The 14,076-nt window shown below is 44.3% G+C and overlaps 1 long non-coding RNA gene across 1 annotated transcript in view; it reads left to right on the top strand.

Moving 5' to 3' along the window:
- The window catches only part of LOC140730217 (uncharacterized), an 82,142-nt gene that overhangs the window by 52,246 nt on the left and 15,820 nt on the right, over positions 1 to 14,076 (top strand). The window contains exons 6-7 of the long non-coding RNA XR_012099540.1: positions 11,253 to 11,401; positions 11,840 to 13,637. This is a non-coding gene — a long non-coding RNA (uncharacterized lncRNA). The remainder of the gene's footprint in view (positions 1 to 11,252; positions 11,402 to 11,839; positions 13,638 to 14,076) is intronic.

Here is a 14,076-nt window from a genome sequence, read left to right as displayed (position 1 = left end):
TTTCAAATCTCTTTCATTTAGTCCTGACGTGGGGTGTCGGCCGGAAATGTCGACTGAACTTCTTCCTATAGATGCTGCCTGGCCTGCTGCGTCCACCAGCATTTTGAGTATGCTGCAGTTGTTAGCGATTTCATTAAAACTGGTGTGGATGAGTGTGTGCCCGGCAGAATGTGTTACTGTACATTCCCAAACCAAAAGCTATGGATGAACCAGGAGGAACATCATCTGCTGAAGGCTAGATCTGGTGCATTTAAGTCTGGTGACCCTGGCCTGTACCAGAAAACCAGGTATGATTTGCAGAGAGCTATTTCAAGGGCAAAGAGACAACTTCAAATGAGGTTGGAGGCGTTGTCGAATGTACGACAACTGGCTGTTGCACTGAACGAGACAAACCCATTTGCAGGACACAGGCACGCAGATATAGTTAGGATGCAGACGTGAACAGCAAACAGGCGGGAGAGCAGGAAGGCAGGAGACAGGCAGAATTTATCTTGACACGGAGCGTAGGAAGTGAAACGGCAGACAAAACTCTTCTCAGCATGGAGAAATGGAGTTTTTCAGGCAACCCTCGGAGCTGAAATAAAACTTTAGAAGACTTATCTTATGCAGAGAAGCTGGGTTTCACAGGTAAACCTCAGAACTGGAGTAAAACTTAGAAAACTCATCTTGACACGAAAAGACTGAGTTTCACAGGTAATTCTCGATACTAGATCAAAACTTAGAACACACACTCCTAAGCGGCCGGGAATCGGTAATTACCACACAGGCAAAACTGACGAACTGGCAACTAGTGGTTGTAATGCCGGGGTTCGTATGCTGCAGGTCTTGCTGGAAACCAGGTGTGTCGTCATCAAATAGAATTAGGAGCAAATGGGAAATTAATCATCGGAACCATGGCACAATCAAAGGAAATTAGGAGAAAATAGGGAATTAACGATCGGGACCGTGACTGAACCCCCCCTCCCCCCCCCCAACAGGAGCCTCCAGGTGAACCACCAGGCTTGTCCAGATTGTCTTGATGGAAATTATGGATGAGGGAAGGGTCCAGGATGAAAGAGTGGGAATCCAGGAGCATTCCTCCAGGCCGTATCCCTCCCACTCGACCAGGTACTGGAGGCCTCTGCCTCGGCGGTGCACATCCAGTATTCACCAGATGGTGTACTCTGGGTAGTTGTCAATGATCCGGGCGGGTGGAGGGAGTTCAGCGGGAGGGCACAAAGGGCTGACAGACACAGGTTTCAATTGGGAGACGTGGAACGTGGGACGAATGTGCATGGATCCGGTCAGTTTGAGTCTGACCACCGAGGGGTTGATGATACTCTCAATCTCAAATGGTCCCACGTAGCGAGGGGTGAGTTTCTTGGGTTCATTCTTAAGGGGGATGTCTTTTGACAAGAGCCAAACCTTCTGCCCAGGCCGATAATTGGGTACAGATGTTTGATGGCGATTGGCAATCCTCCGGTTGCAGTCAGCTGAGCGGAGCAGGGCTGCGCATGCATCCTTCCAGGTTTTGCGACACTGGCGTAGATGGGCCAGAACTGAAGGCACAGCAACGTCATCTTCATGTGCAGGAAATAGAGGGGATTGGTAACTGAGGGAGCATTCTGAGGGAGATATTCTGGTGGCTGTGCTGACCAGGGTGTTGTGGGCATACTCGACCCAAACAAGATGGCTGCTCCAGGATGACGGATTGTTGGCAGTTATGCAGTGCAGTGCTGCTTCCAAATCCTGGTTTGTTCGTTCCCTTTGACCGTTAGTGTGCAGATGGAAGCTGGAAGACAGGTGTACTGAGGCTGCAAGGGGCTGACAAAAAGACCTCCAGACCTGAGAGATGAACTGGAGGGCCCTGGTCGGAAAAAATGTCAGAGGGAATTCCATGGATGCAGAAGACTTGATGAACAAAGAGGTCGGCTGTCTCACGGGCCGCAGGGAGTTTAGGAAGGGCTACAAACTGCATGGCTTTGGAGAAGCGGTCCACCACACTGAGTACGGCAGTGTTTCCATGTGAAGGGGGTAGTTCAGTAATGAAATCCAGTGCAATGTGGGACCAAGGGCAGCTAGGGACAGGCAGGGGACGAAGCAACCCAGCAGGTGGTTGATCAGAAACTTTTCTGAGGGCACATACAGAACAGGCAGAGATGAAGGAACAGGTGTCAGTGTCCATGGAGTGCAACCAGAAATGTCTCTTCTAGAAGGGACAGAGTTCGATCAATTCCGGGATGGCAGGCGAAACGAGAATTATGCCCCCACTGGAGAACCTGAGACTGAACAGAGTCAGGCACGAAGAGGCGACTGGGGGGGGGGGGTCGGGGGGGTCATCCATTGCCTGAGTCAGGTTGAGTCTGTTGGGCTTCTTTGACTATGGACTCGATCTCCCAGGTGAGGGAAGCCACCACACAGGATGGTGGAAGGATGTTCTTGAGGTTGGGAAGGCCCTCCTCGGAGACATATTGACGAGAGAGAGCATCGGGCTTCCTGTTCTTGGTCCCCGGAAGATAGGTGGCTGTGAATCTGAAATGGCCAAAAAATAATGCCCAATGGGCTTGGCAGGAATTCAGATGTTTGGCGGTTTGGATTGTATGCGAGGTTCTTGTGGTCTGTCCAGACAACGCATGGATGTTCAGCTCCCTCCAGACAGTGCCTCCACTCCTCCAAAGCGAGGTTGAGGAACTCCTGGTTCCCTACATCGTACGTAGTTCCATTCAGCGGGGGATAGATGGCAAGAAAAGAAAGCGCAGGGATGGAGCTTTTGGTCTGGGCCAGAGTGTTGGGAGAGGACCACTCCCACCCCAGAATTGGAAGCGTTGACTTTCACAATGAATTGGCGGGAGGGGTCAGGTTGGACCAGGATGGGAGCAGAGGTGAAACACCTCTTCAGCTCCGAGAAGGCTGAGTCCACTTCGGGGGTCCAGTGAAAAGGAGAGGTGAGTCGAGTAAGGGGCGTTGCCTCCCAGCTGTAATCCCCCATGAAGTGATGATAGAAGTCTGCGAACACCAGAAATTGCTGGAGCTGCTTGAGTGTTGTGGGTTTTGGCCACTCCACCACGGCCTGGATCTTTTCGGGATCCGCCCTCACTTGCCCGATCTCGACGATGTGCCCCAAGAAACTGACGGAAGGGACATGAAACTCACACTTCTCAGCCTTCACGAATAGTTTGTTCTCCCAAAGCCTCTGCAGCACCTGATGGACATGGTGGGTGTGTTCCTGAAGACTGCGGGAGAAGATTAAGATGTCATCCAAATAAACAAAAGCAAAACAATTACTAATGTCCCTAAGGACATCGTTTACCAAGGCTTGGAAGATGGCAGGGGCATTGGTGAGACCAAAGGGACCAAGAGGGCTGTTGAAAGCTGTTTCCCACTCGTCTCCCTCCCTTATCCTGACCAGGTGGTAGGCACTTCATAGGTCCAACTGAGAGGAAATGGTGGCTCCGTGAAGGGCCTGGAAAGCAGAGTTGATAAGGGGCAGTGGATTCTTATTCTTTATGGTGATGCCATTCAGGCCACGGTAGTCAATGCAGGGGCTCAGTGAGCCATCTTTCTTCCCCACAAAGAAGAAACCTGCGCCTACAGGGGAAGATGAGGGTCGGATAATGCCAGCCGCCAGAGAGTCATTTAGGTAAGCCTCCACTGCGTCCCTTTCTGGCCGGGACAGGGTATACAGCTGACTGGTGGGTAGAGGGGCTCCAGGGAGAAGGTCAATTGCGCAATCGCAAGGGCGGTGTGGAGGCAGGGAAAGATCCCATTGTTTGCTAAACACTTCACCCAGATTGTGATATTCTGCTGAAACCTTGGATAAGTCGGGGTTTTCAGCAGCAGACAAGGTCGTGGTGAATTCTACTGGGGAAAGGGCCGATTGTAGACAGGTGGAGTGACAGAACGAACTCCAGCTGACCATCTTCCCGGTGGACCAGTCAATGTGGGGGTTATGGCGGTTTAACCAGGGTTAACCAAGACCAATAGGAGCTTGAGGAGAGGAAATTAAATTGAATCATACCTGTTCCCGATGATTCCTGGAAAGAAAGAGAGACTGGGTGGTGTGCAGTGTGTGACTTGGGCCAGTAGTCTACCATACAGTGCCCAGGCTTCCAGAGGGGTACTCACTGGTTCACAAGGAATTCCAGCCAGAGAAGCTATGTTTTCATCCAAACGTTTCTCCCAGCGCTGGAGTCGACGAGTGCCGACAGAGGCAGGGACTGGTGATTGTAATGTAAAGTAGTTTGCAGCTACATCCGGGTTCGGGGAAGGGAAGAGTATGTTGTCTGACTCACCTGGGTCCCCCTTTCTACTGGTGAGCTTTCCCTTTTTGGCCGAAGGGGACAGGTAGCACGGAAGCGGCCAGCCCGGCTGTAGTATAGACACTCACCCGCTCTCAATCTCCGGAGTCGTTCTGTGGGGGAAAGGCGGTTCCAGGTTCCATCCCAGCTGCTTGGGTTCCTCTCCCGGAGCGGTGGAAACGGCCGAGCTGGGAGCTACTCTAGGGGCAGGAGGAGGAGAGAGCTTTGTTCTGGTGGGAAGCAGTAATGTGTGCCGTGGGGTGGCCACAGGTGGCGGATGACCCATTCTTTCTCTATGGCGTTCTCGGAGACGATTGTCCAACGTGGTGACAAGGGAGATAAAGGAATCCAGGCTATCGGTGTCATCTCTGGCCGCCAACTCATCTTTCGCCATGTTGCTGAGACCATTCCAAAAAACCACCTGGAGTGACTCATCGTCCCACCCCGTGTTGACCATTAACGTCCGGAACTCCACGGAATATTCTACAACACTGCGCGAGCCCTGGTGGAGAATGAGTAGATACTTGGCAGCGTCTTTACCATGGACAGGGTGGTCAAAGATCTGCCTCATTTCCGTGATAAAGGTGGCAAAAGAAGAGCCAGTATCCGGTTGATTATCCCAAACAGCTGTGGCAAACGCTAAGGCACTTCCTCGCAACAACCGCATGATGTAAGCAATCTTTGACTTATCCGTGGAGTATGTGGTCGACTGCTGTTTGAAACACCAAGGAGCCCTGAAGGAAGGCCCGGCACTTCCCCAAATCCCCAGCGTAGTGTTCTCGTTCAGGTACGTCAGGTACTGCTGCCTCTTCCTAATCATATTATATCTCTCCAAATGTTCATAAATCCTGCCTCTCAGGATCTTCTCCATTAACTTACCAACCACTGAGGTAAGACTCACTGGTCTATAATTTCCTGGTCTATCTCTACTAATATATATGGTGGAGGAGCAGGTAGTGTTGGGGAAACAGGTGGGATGCAGAAGGACTTAGCCAGATTAGGAGAATGGGCAAGAAAGTAGCAATGGAAATACAATGTTGGAAAATGCATGGTCATACACTTTGATTGTAGAAATAAATGTGCAGTCTATTTTCTAAAAGGGGAGAAAATCCAGGAATCTGAGCTGCAGGAAGCCTTTGTTCCGAACACCCTGCAGTTTAACTTGCAGATTGAGTTGGAGGTAAGGAAGGCAAATGCCATGTTAGCATTCATTTCAAGCGCTCTAGAATACAAGAGCAAGGGAGTGATGCTGAGGCTTTATAAGGCACTGGTGAGGCCTCACCTTGAGTATTGTGAACAGTTTTGAGCCCCTCATCTTAGGAAAGATGTGCTGGCATTGGAGAGGGTCCAGAGGAGATTGACAAGGATGATTCCAGGAATGAAAGGGTTATCATACCAGGAATGTTTGATAACTCTGGGTCTGCACTCGCTGGAATTCAGAAGGATGAGGGCAGGGTCTTGTTGAAACCTTTCAACATCTGAAAGAGTTGAAAGACAGAGTAGATGTGGAAAGGATGTTTCCCATGGTGGGTAGAGTCTAGGATAAGAGGGCATAGCCTCAGGACAGAGGGGCGCTCTTTCTAAACAGAGATGCCGAGAAATTTCTTTAGCAATAGGGTTGAGGAAGAGATAGAAAAAAAAAATTAGCCATGATTAAATGGCAGAGCAGACTCAATGGGCCAGAAGACCTAATTCTCCTCCTATGTCTGATAGTCTTATAGTCTAAATAACACCAGACTAGACATGAGCAGGCATCATCCCTGATGAACATGCTACTGTTTTGAAGCCCGAGAATATTTTATCATTTGATACAAAATTCTTGTTAATTTCATTGTTCCCCATTACTACATCTCCAGCATTATTTTCTAGCACTCCAATATCTTCTCTCACTGCTTTTTCACACTTTGTATCTGAAGCAACCTTTGGAATCCTCTTTATCATTATTGACTAGCTTACTTTTGTATTACATGTTTACCTTCTTAATGAAGTTTTTGGATTCCCTTTGAATGCTGTGTAGCCTATATCAGTCATATGGGAGGCACAGTGGAAACTTCCTAATCCTCTAACTTCCCACTAACCTTTGCTCTATTATATGCACTCTCTTTGGCTTTGACTTCTTTTGTGAGCCGCTGTTATTTCATTTTCCCTTTAAAATACTTCTTCCTCTATAGGATGTATGTGTATATCCTGTGCCTTACAAATTGCTTCCATTCCAAAGAGAAATTGCAGCCATTGCTGCTCTGCAGTTATCCCAGACAGTGTTCTTTTCCAATCAATTCTGTAATTCCCTAGCTCCACTGTACTACTGATACATGGGACTTTAGTTTCTCTTCTCAAATTTCAATGTGAATTTGATCTAATTATGATGACTTACCCATTGTAATTTATAGCCCATATCCTTATGACTGCTTCAAAGGTTTCAAAGGTATATTTAATATCAGAGAAATGTATACAATATACATCATGAAGTACTGTTTCCTTACAACCATGAAAACAGAGGAGTGCCCACAAAGCATGGATGACAGTTAAACATTAGAACTCCAAAGTCCCCACAGCTCCCCTCCCTCCTGCACGTAATTGGCAGCAAGCAACGATCCCCCCTCCCCCACAGACAAAAAAAGCATCAGCACCCACCACCGATCACTCAAGCATGAGCAAAACAACAGCAAAGGCACAGACTTGCAGTACTCCAAAGACTACTTGTTCACCCGCTATTCAACATACCCCATTCCATGTCACATGTAGCACCTGTCTCAGTTGTGCATCATGTTCTTCCTTGGTGGAGCCCCCAGCCAAAGATGTCATTCGTTTATATGAAGGATATTCACAGGAAGTTATGGATCTGTGGTCTAAATTTGTTCCAACCATGAAAGTAGCATATGAAAAGGGATTATTCCCATCACTTCAATATCTAGCCCGATTAAAATTATTTCCCAATGATTTGACTCCACGTGTTTTTCTGGACTCAAAGAGGCACTGGACTATGTTAACTCTTTTTTGGTTGTAGCCGAGGTTTGAATTGTTTAAGGTCTGCAGAATAATTGTTATTTCGGAAAGAAGGTAAGTTTTGAAGATTTCTGATTTGCTTAAGATATCCTTTGATCAATCGACCATTCAAAGAAGATGTAAACTTTTTGATGTGAATGATGAATGGCTTTTCCGAAATCTGTTAGGTCTACTGAGCGAATTAACACATCAGACAGGTTGTTCGATTATTTGTTTTTATTCTCCTTTTTTCATTAATTGAGTGAGAGTTTGCATAGTTCATAACGACTTTTTCTTATATATATATAGTCGGGAGTGCTTAGTAGATAGCTTTTTTTCTAAAAACAGGCGTGTAAATTAAATGGAAAATGGTGCTGATTTTTCTTCATTAGAGATTACATAGGCATTTTTCTCTTTGTGTAATTTTATTGTTTTGGCATTTTTGGAGATTGTTTCTGCATTCTCCAGCTGGTTTTTAAGGATTAAGTATAAACACTTATTTTCTCTGAACTTTTATGCCGGATATGGGGAAGCGGATGTTGTAGAGAAATACTGCACAGTACAGGCCCTTTGGCCCATGATGTTCTGCTCTCCTCTCAATCTGCTCCATGATCAATCTAATGCTTCCGTCCTGCAGAGAATTCCATTCATCTTTCATTATGAGCCTATCTAGGAGTCTCTCAAATGACCTTACTGTGTCTGCCTCTATGGCTACCCATGGCAGATCTTTCCATGCACCCACTGGTCTATGACTAAAAAATAACATCTCTGAGATCCCTATACTTTCCTCTAAGCACCATAATATTGTGCCCCCTCGTATTAGCCATTTCTGCTGCAAATCCATTCCATGTTTTAATGATTACTCAGCCTCACCAGTGTCCATTGTTCCAGAACAATAATACTCTGTAAAGCAATGGAAGACATCAAAGTAAATTGATATTTAAATTGCATATATATTAGTTAGAAGCAAGGCATCTAAGTTGGCAGAAGAACCAGTTAACATGACTTGATAGGGTGGTGTGTTGTTTTGTAGTGTCTGGCTTTTTATATTTAGCAAAACATTTTTTCTCCTCTGCAGGGTTTTTCTATTTTAAGGCCGTATGGATTTTATTTTTGTAACTGGGGGGAGGAATTAAGGAAAGCTTTTAAAATCACTATTATAAAATGGGCAGCTTGCAAATTCTCTCTCTTTTTTTACTCTATGGGGACGCATTTTGGCTTTTTTTTTGCCGAATTTTGGGCTTTTCTGGGTGGTGGGAGGATTGGGGTTAGTTTTGAGTTATAGGATTAACTGTAGGAATAATTTTAGTTATCTCTTTTGTAATTTTTTCCCATTACGGTGTTCCGGAGCATGACAAAAATAGACAAAAACAGACAAACATGCTCTAGTTCTTTCAGATCATGTGCCTTTAAGCTTAGCTTTTGAATTGAATGATGTTTTTATTGCAAATTTGCCTTGGCGTTTTCCAGAAAATTTATTACGAAGTTCGGACTTTGTCAAGTTTATTGAGACTCAGATAAAAGATTATTTTCTTTTTAATAATATGGGAGATGTGTCGAAATTGATTATATGAGATACACTTAAGCATATTTGTGCGGTCAGATAATTTCCTATTTAGCTAAGCTTAAGAAACAGACAAAAATAGAGTTAGATAAGATTTCCAAACAAATTAAAGACTTGGATAATATTTATGCAATCTTTCCTAACATTGATTTATTCAAACAAAGAGTTGAACTCATGTCACAACATAAATTATTATTAACTTATCCTATTGAAAGAAATTTGGTTAAATTGAATAGTCTATTTTATGTGTTTGCAGATAACAATAATAAGCTATTAGAATCTCAATTAAAAGCAGCTAGAGCTAAAAGACAAATTTTAAAAATTCGTAAGGGAGATGGTAGTTTAGCAAGTAATTATGAAGATAATAAAATTTTTCAAGATTTTTATATTGAACTTTATGAATCTCAGTTTCCAGTTGATTCTTCTAAAATGAATGCCTTTTTACAAAAGATTGATTTTCCTTGAATCTCTGTTGAAGATCAACAAATTCTTGATGCTCCTATTACTGAAAATAAAATTCAGAAAGCTATTTTTTCAATGCAATCTGGTAAAGCTCCTGGACTGGATGGTTATTCTGTAGGATTTTATAAAAAATTTGAAAAACTGCTTTCTTCATATATGTTGGAAATGCTTAAAGATATGCTTAAAGCTCTTATAGATAGCGGGGTCAAGGGATATGGGGAGAGGGCAGGAATGGGGTACTGATTGTGTATGATCAGCCATGATCACAGTGAATGGCGGTGCTGGCTAGAAGGGCCGAATGGCCTACTCCTGCACCTACTGTCTATTAAAGATTCTTTTTTGATAGGAGAGTTACCTCCCATATTTTATGAAGCTTCTATTTATTTAATTCTTTAAAAAATAGCAACCCTACTGATTGTGCTTCAGATAGATCTATTTCACTTTTAAATAGGGATGCTAAATTTTTTTCAAAAGCAATGGCTAATCAGCTGGAGAATATTCTAGTTAAAATTATCTTTCAAGACCAAGCAGATCTTGTAAAGGGCTGTTATTCCTTCTCTAATATTTGGAGACTGTTGTGTTATATTTTCATCCTTTTTCCTCAATGTGTTGTCTCTCTAGATGCTGAAAAGGCATTTGACAGAGTTGAATGGAAACACTTATTTAATGTTTTAGAGAAATTTGGCTTTGGTATTAATTTTAATAAGTGGATCAGAATGATACATAAAAGCCCGATTGCTACTGTTATTACTAATAATTGCAGATCTCCTTTTCTTTGGCTTTCGCAGAGTACGAGACAAGGATGTCCATTAAGTCCTTTGTTATTTAATTTGGTGCTGGAACCCTTGGCTATTGCACTTTGTGAAGCTAAAGATATTCATGGAATCCTCATAAATGGGATTGTTCATAAGTTCGCCCTTTATGCTGACGATCTCTTAGTTTATATTTCGAATCCTGAGGAATCCATTCCTAGTTTATTGAAAATATTAAACGATTTTGGAAATGATTTGATACACCAAATCTCCTCAGACTCCCAATGAAATATAGTCACTGTCTTACCTTCTTTATACCTGCATCAATATGTTGGTTCCAGGTTAGGTCCTCAGAGATATTGACACCCAGAAACATGGTTGATCTCTCTCTCCTCTTCAGATCCCTCTTTGGTGTGTGTTTTCTCATCCTACCCTTTCTGAAGCCTGCACTCAGTTTTTTGGTCTTACTGACATTGGGTGCAAGGTTGTTGCTATGACACCACTCCAGAGGGCATACAAGCTCCAGCTTGTACGCCCTCTTGTCACCATCTGAGATTCTGCCTACAATGGTGATATCATCAGCAAAATTATGGATGGCATTTGAGCTCTGTCTAGCTGCACATTCATGGGTGTAGAGAAAGTAGAGCAGTGGGCAAAGCACACATCGCTGATCGCAGGGGAAAGGACAAGGTGAACTCGAAGCAGTTCAGAATGGTTCCCTATCCAAAAGCAAAGGGAGCACGAGCATGACACACATTTTCTGGCTCAAATGGTCTACCCTCAAGAGTGGTGACTGGCAAAGGATGATCTAACTTGGAAATTGAGACTCACCTTTGTCAGACCACACCCAGATCTAAAAAATTACCGGTGGAACTGCAGTCTAAAAAATACCTGAGGGGCCGGTTCCTTGTGGTCCTGGCCAATAAAGAGAGCAAATGTACCCCAGATGTCATAGAACTAGGAGGTAACTTTCTAGCTGTCTCTCACCAGAGACAGCTACAAAGGACTAAGAGGTAACTTTTGAACAGACAAAGTTTGCCCTCTAGCAGATGGCCCTTGGATTTTCCTGACTTCTACAAAAAAGTCAAAAGTGTCCAGCGTCTCTGCCATAAAGTCCCAGTCCTTCCCCGTCTCCCTCCTGCACTCCCCCTCCCCCTCCCTCTCTCTCTCCGTCCCTCACTCACATACCCTCTCTCTCTCACCTCTCTCCAGGGGTCACTTGTTTGCAATGGACATTTGCAATGAGGTACTTGGATGAGTAGAAAATGTGGGTGAAGATCAGAGTTAGAAGTGGTCATATCTGGGGAATTTACCGCAACACTCTCGCTGGTGTTCTGACATCCAATTATCAAGTCGGATAGGTAAGTTAATTAGTCCATCCAGATCCCGAACAGCTTCATGCTCCGCCAGTTCAGCCTTGAGCTTTTAGAACATAGAGCACAACGAGGTGATGAGAAGGTTTATGAGCACTTGGAAAAACATAGTCTGACTTTGGGATAGTCAGCATGGCTTTGTGAGGGGCAGCTCATGTCTCATGAGCCTGAATGAATTCTCTGAGGATGTGACAAAGCACATTGATGAAGGTAGAGCTGTGGCTGTGGTGGACTGTATAAGGCTTCTAGTACAGCGTTTGATAAGGTTCCCTTAGTAGGGTCAATAAGAAAGCTGGGAGGCACGAGATCTATGGGATCTTGGCAACGCAGATGAAAAGAAGGCAGAGGGTTCAAAAGTTCAAAGTGCATCCATTGTCCAAGTTTCTATACCATATTCAACCTTAAGATTCATTTTCATTTTTGCAGGTCCACAGGAAAACAAAGAAATACAATAATATCCACAAAGAACGGAACAAAGACTGACTGACGTCCAGTGTGCAAAACGGCGCCGTAACCGCCTTCACTCACCTCAGTGATGGACTGCGGTCTCACTTTCGGGTTCCCTGTAGTTCATGTTCTATGTATTATTTGTTCATTATTTTATTATTGACATGATCTGTCTGCTTTTACACACTGGACTTTCATGAATTCTATGCATTGTGATGCTCTGGGGGAGGGAGCGTGGTCAACAGCCCGCCCTGTATTTCTAATGACCAGCATTGTTTATTGTTTTGTGTTAAAATGTGGTCGAGGGATTACAGTGGGAAGTTCATTCATTTGTAACATTTTAAGTTCAATTAAACAGTTATTGGCTTGTGTATTTGTGGGTCACCCTACCTGTAATTGTAAGACCATAAGACGTCGGAGCTGAATTAGGCCATTCAATCCATCGAGTCTACTCTGCCATTCCATCATGGTTGATCCTGAGTGCCGCTCAACCCCATAAATCTTCCTTCTCGCCATAACATTTGATGCCCTGACCAATTAGAAAATAATCAATTTTCACTTTAAATGTACCACTGGCCTTGGCCTCCACTGCAGCCTGTGGCAGAACATTCCACAGATTCACTACTCTCTGGCTAAAAAAAAATCCTCCCTGCTTCTGTTCTGAACAGTTGCCTCTCAATTTTGAGACTGTGCCGTCTACTTCTGGACACCCCCACCTAGGAAACATCCTCTCCACATTAACTTTATCTAGTCCTTTCAAGATTCAGCAGGTTTCAATCTGATAACCCCGCATTTCTTCTAAATTCCAGTGAGTACAGGCCCAAAGCTGCCAACTGCTCCTCCTATGTTAACCGCTTCATTCCCAGAATCATCCTTGTGCACCTCCACTGGATTCTCTCCAATGACAACACATCTGTTCTGAGATATGAGCCCCAAAACAGTTGACAATACTCCAAGTGCAGCCTGACTAGTGTCTTATAAAGTCTCAGCACTATCTCCTTGCTTTTATATTCTATTCCCCTCGAAATAAATGCCAACATTGCATTTGCCTTCTTTACCACAGCACAACCTTTGAATTAACCTTCTGGTCGTCTTGAATGAGGACTCCTAAGTCCCTTTGCACATCTGATGTTTGAATTTTCTCCCCATTTAGATAATAGTCCACACTATTGTTCCTTTTACCAAAATGTATTACCATACATTTCCCAATATCGTATTCCATCTGCCACTTTTTGGCTCATTTTTTTGAATTGTCAATGTCCAGCTGCACCACTAGTTACTGAATAAGGCCCCCTTTTATTCCCATGCACTGCCTCCTGCCTGTCAGCATTTCCTCTATCCCCGCAGTATCTGTCCTGTGGTGCCACGGGATTTTATCTTGTTATGCAGCCTCGTGTGGCACCTTATCAGATACCTTCTGAAAATGCAAGGAAATGACATGTGACCAGGGTGTGTGATGGTTCCCTCCCTGGTCTATGAGATGGAGCTGCTCTATCTCTGGGTCATGGTGCCCGGTCTGTTTTAATGTTTATCACAATAAAACTGTTGTTGAGTTTGATGAGTTTCCTTGTCTGTCGATATGGACCAAATGCTTGCCACTGTATTTGTTTTCCTGTGGGGGCCTACAAGAAAATGATTATCAAGGTTGTGTATGATTTACTTACTTTGTTAAGAAATTGTACTTCGAACTTTGAACTTTGAAGCCAGTCCAGGATCCCGATGGTTTAAAGCCGGACCCAGCGCGTTCTCTCACCTGTCTCCTGTCGTCTACTCCAAGGTGCGGTATCTGTATTCATGAGAGCGAAGGTTGCTGAATTGCTAGTTTGTTTAGACCGTTCAAAAGTATGTTTCTCAAAGGGAAAGTACAGGCTGTGATTTGTAGTGATGGTAGTTCACAAGGAGATTATCTAGTAGAATATCTGATAGTATTGTGAGCTGCTTCAGTTTGGTGCTATACACCACCACACAGTACTGGACTGACTTCACAGCCTGTGGACTTGCTTTCGAGGTCCCATCAGTTCATGTTCTCACTGTGAATTGTGAGCACTTTTCTGAGCTGCCATACATTGGCGATATGAATCGCAACGCCAACTTGCATATATTTTTGTGGTGTTCGTCTGGAGGTCGGTGACCGGTCGTGTTCCACAGGGATCTGTTCTGAGATTTCTGCTCTTTCTGATATTTATAAATGATGGGGCTGAAGAAGTGGCAAACTG

This window comes from Hemitrygon akajei, chromosome 7, assembly GCF_048418815.1.
Source record: "Hemitrygon akajei chromosome 7, sHemAka1.3, whole genome shotgun sequence".
NCBI classification, from domain to species: domain Eukaryota; kingdom Metazoa; phylum Chordata; class Chondrichthyes; order Myliobatiformes; family Dasyatidae; genus Hemitrygon; species Hemitrygon akajei.
Note: the sequence above shows the minus strand (reverse complement) of the source record. Positions and strands in the feature narration are given on the sequence as shown.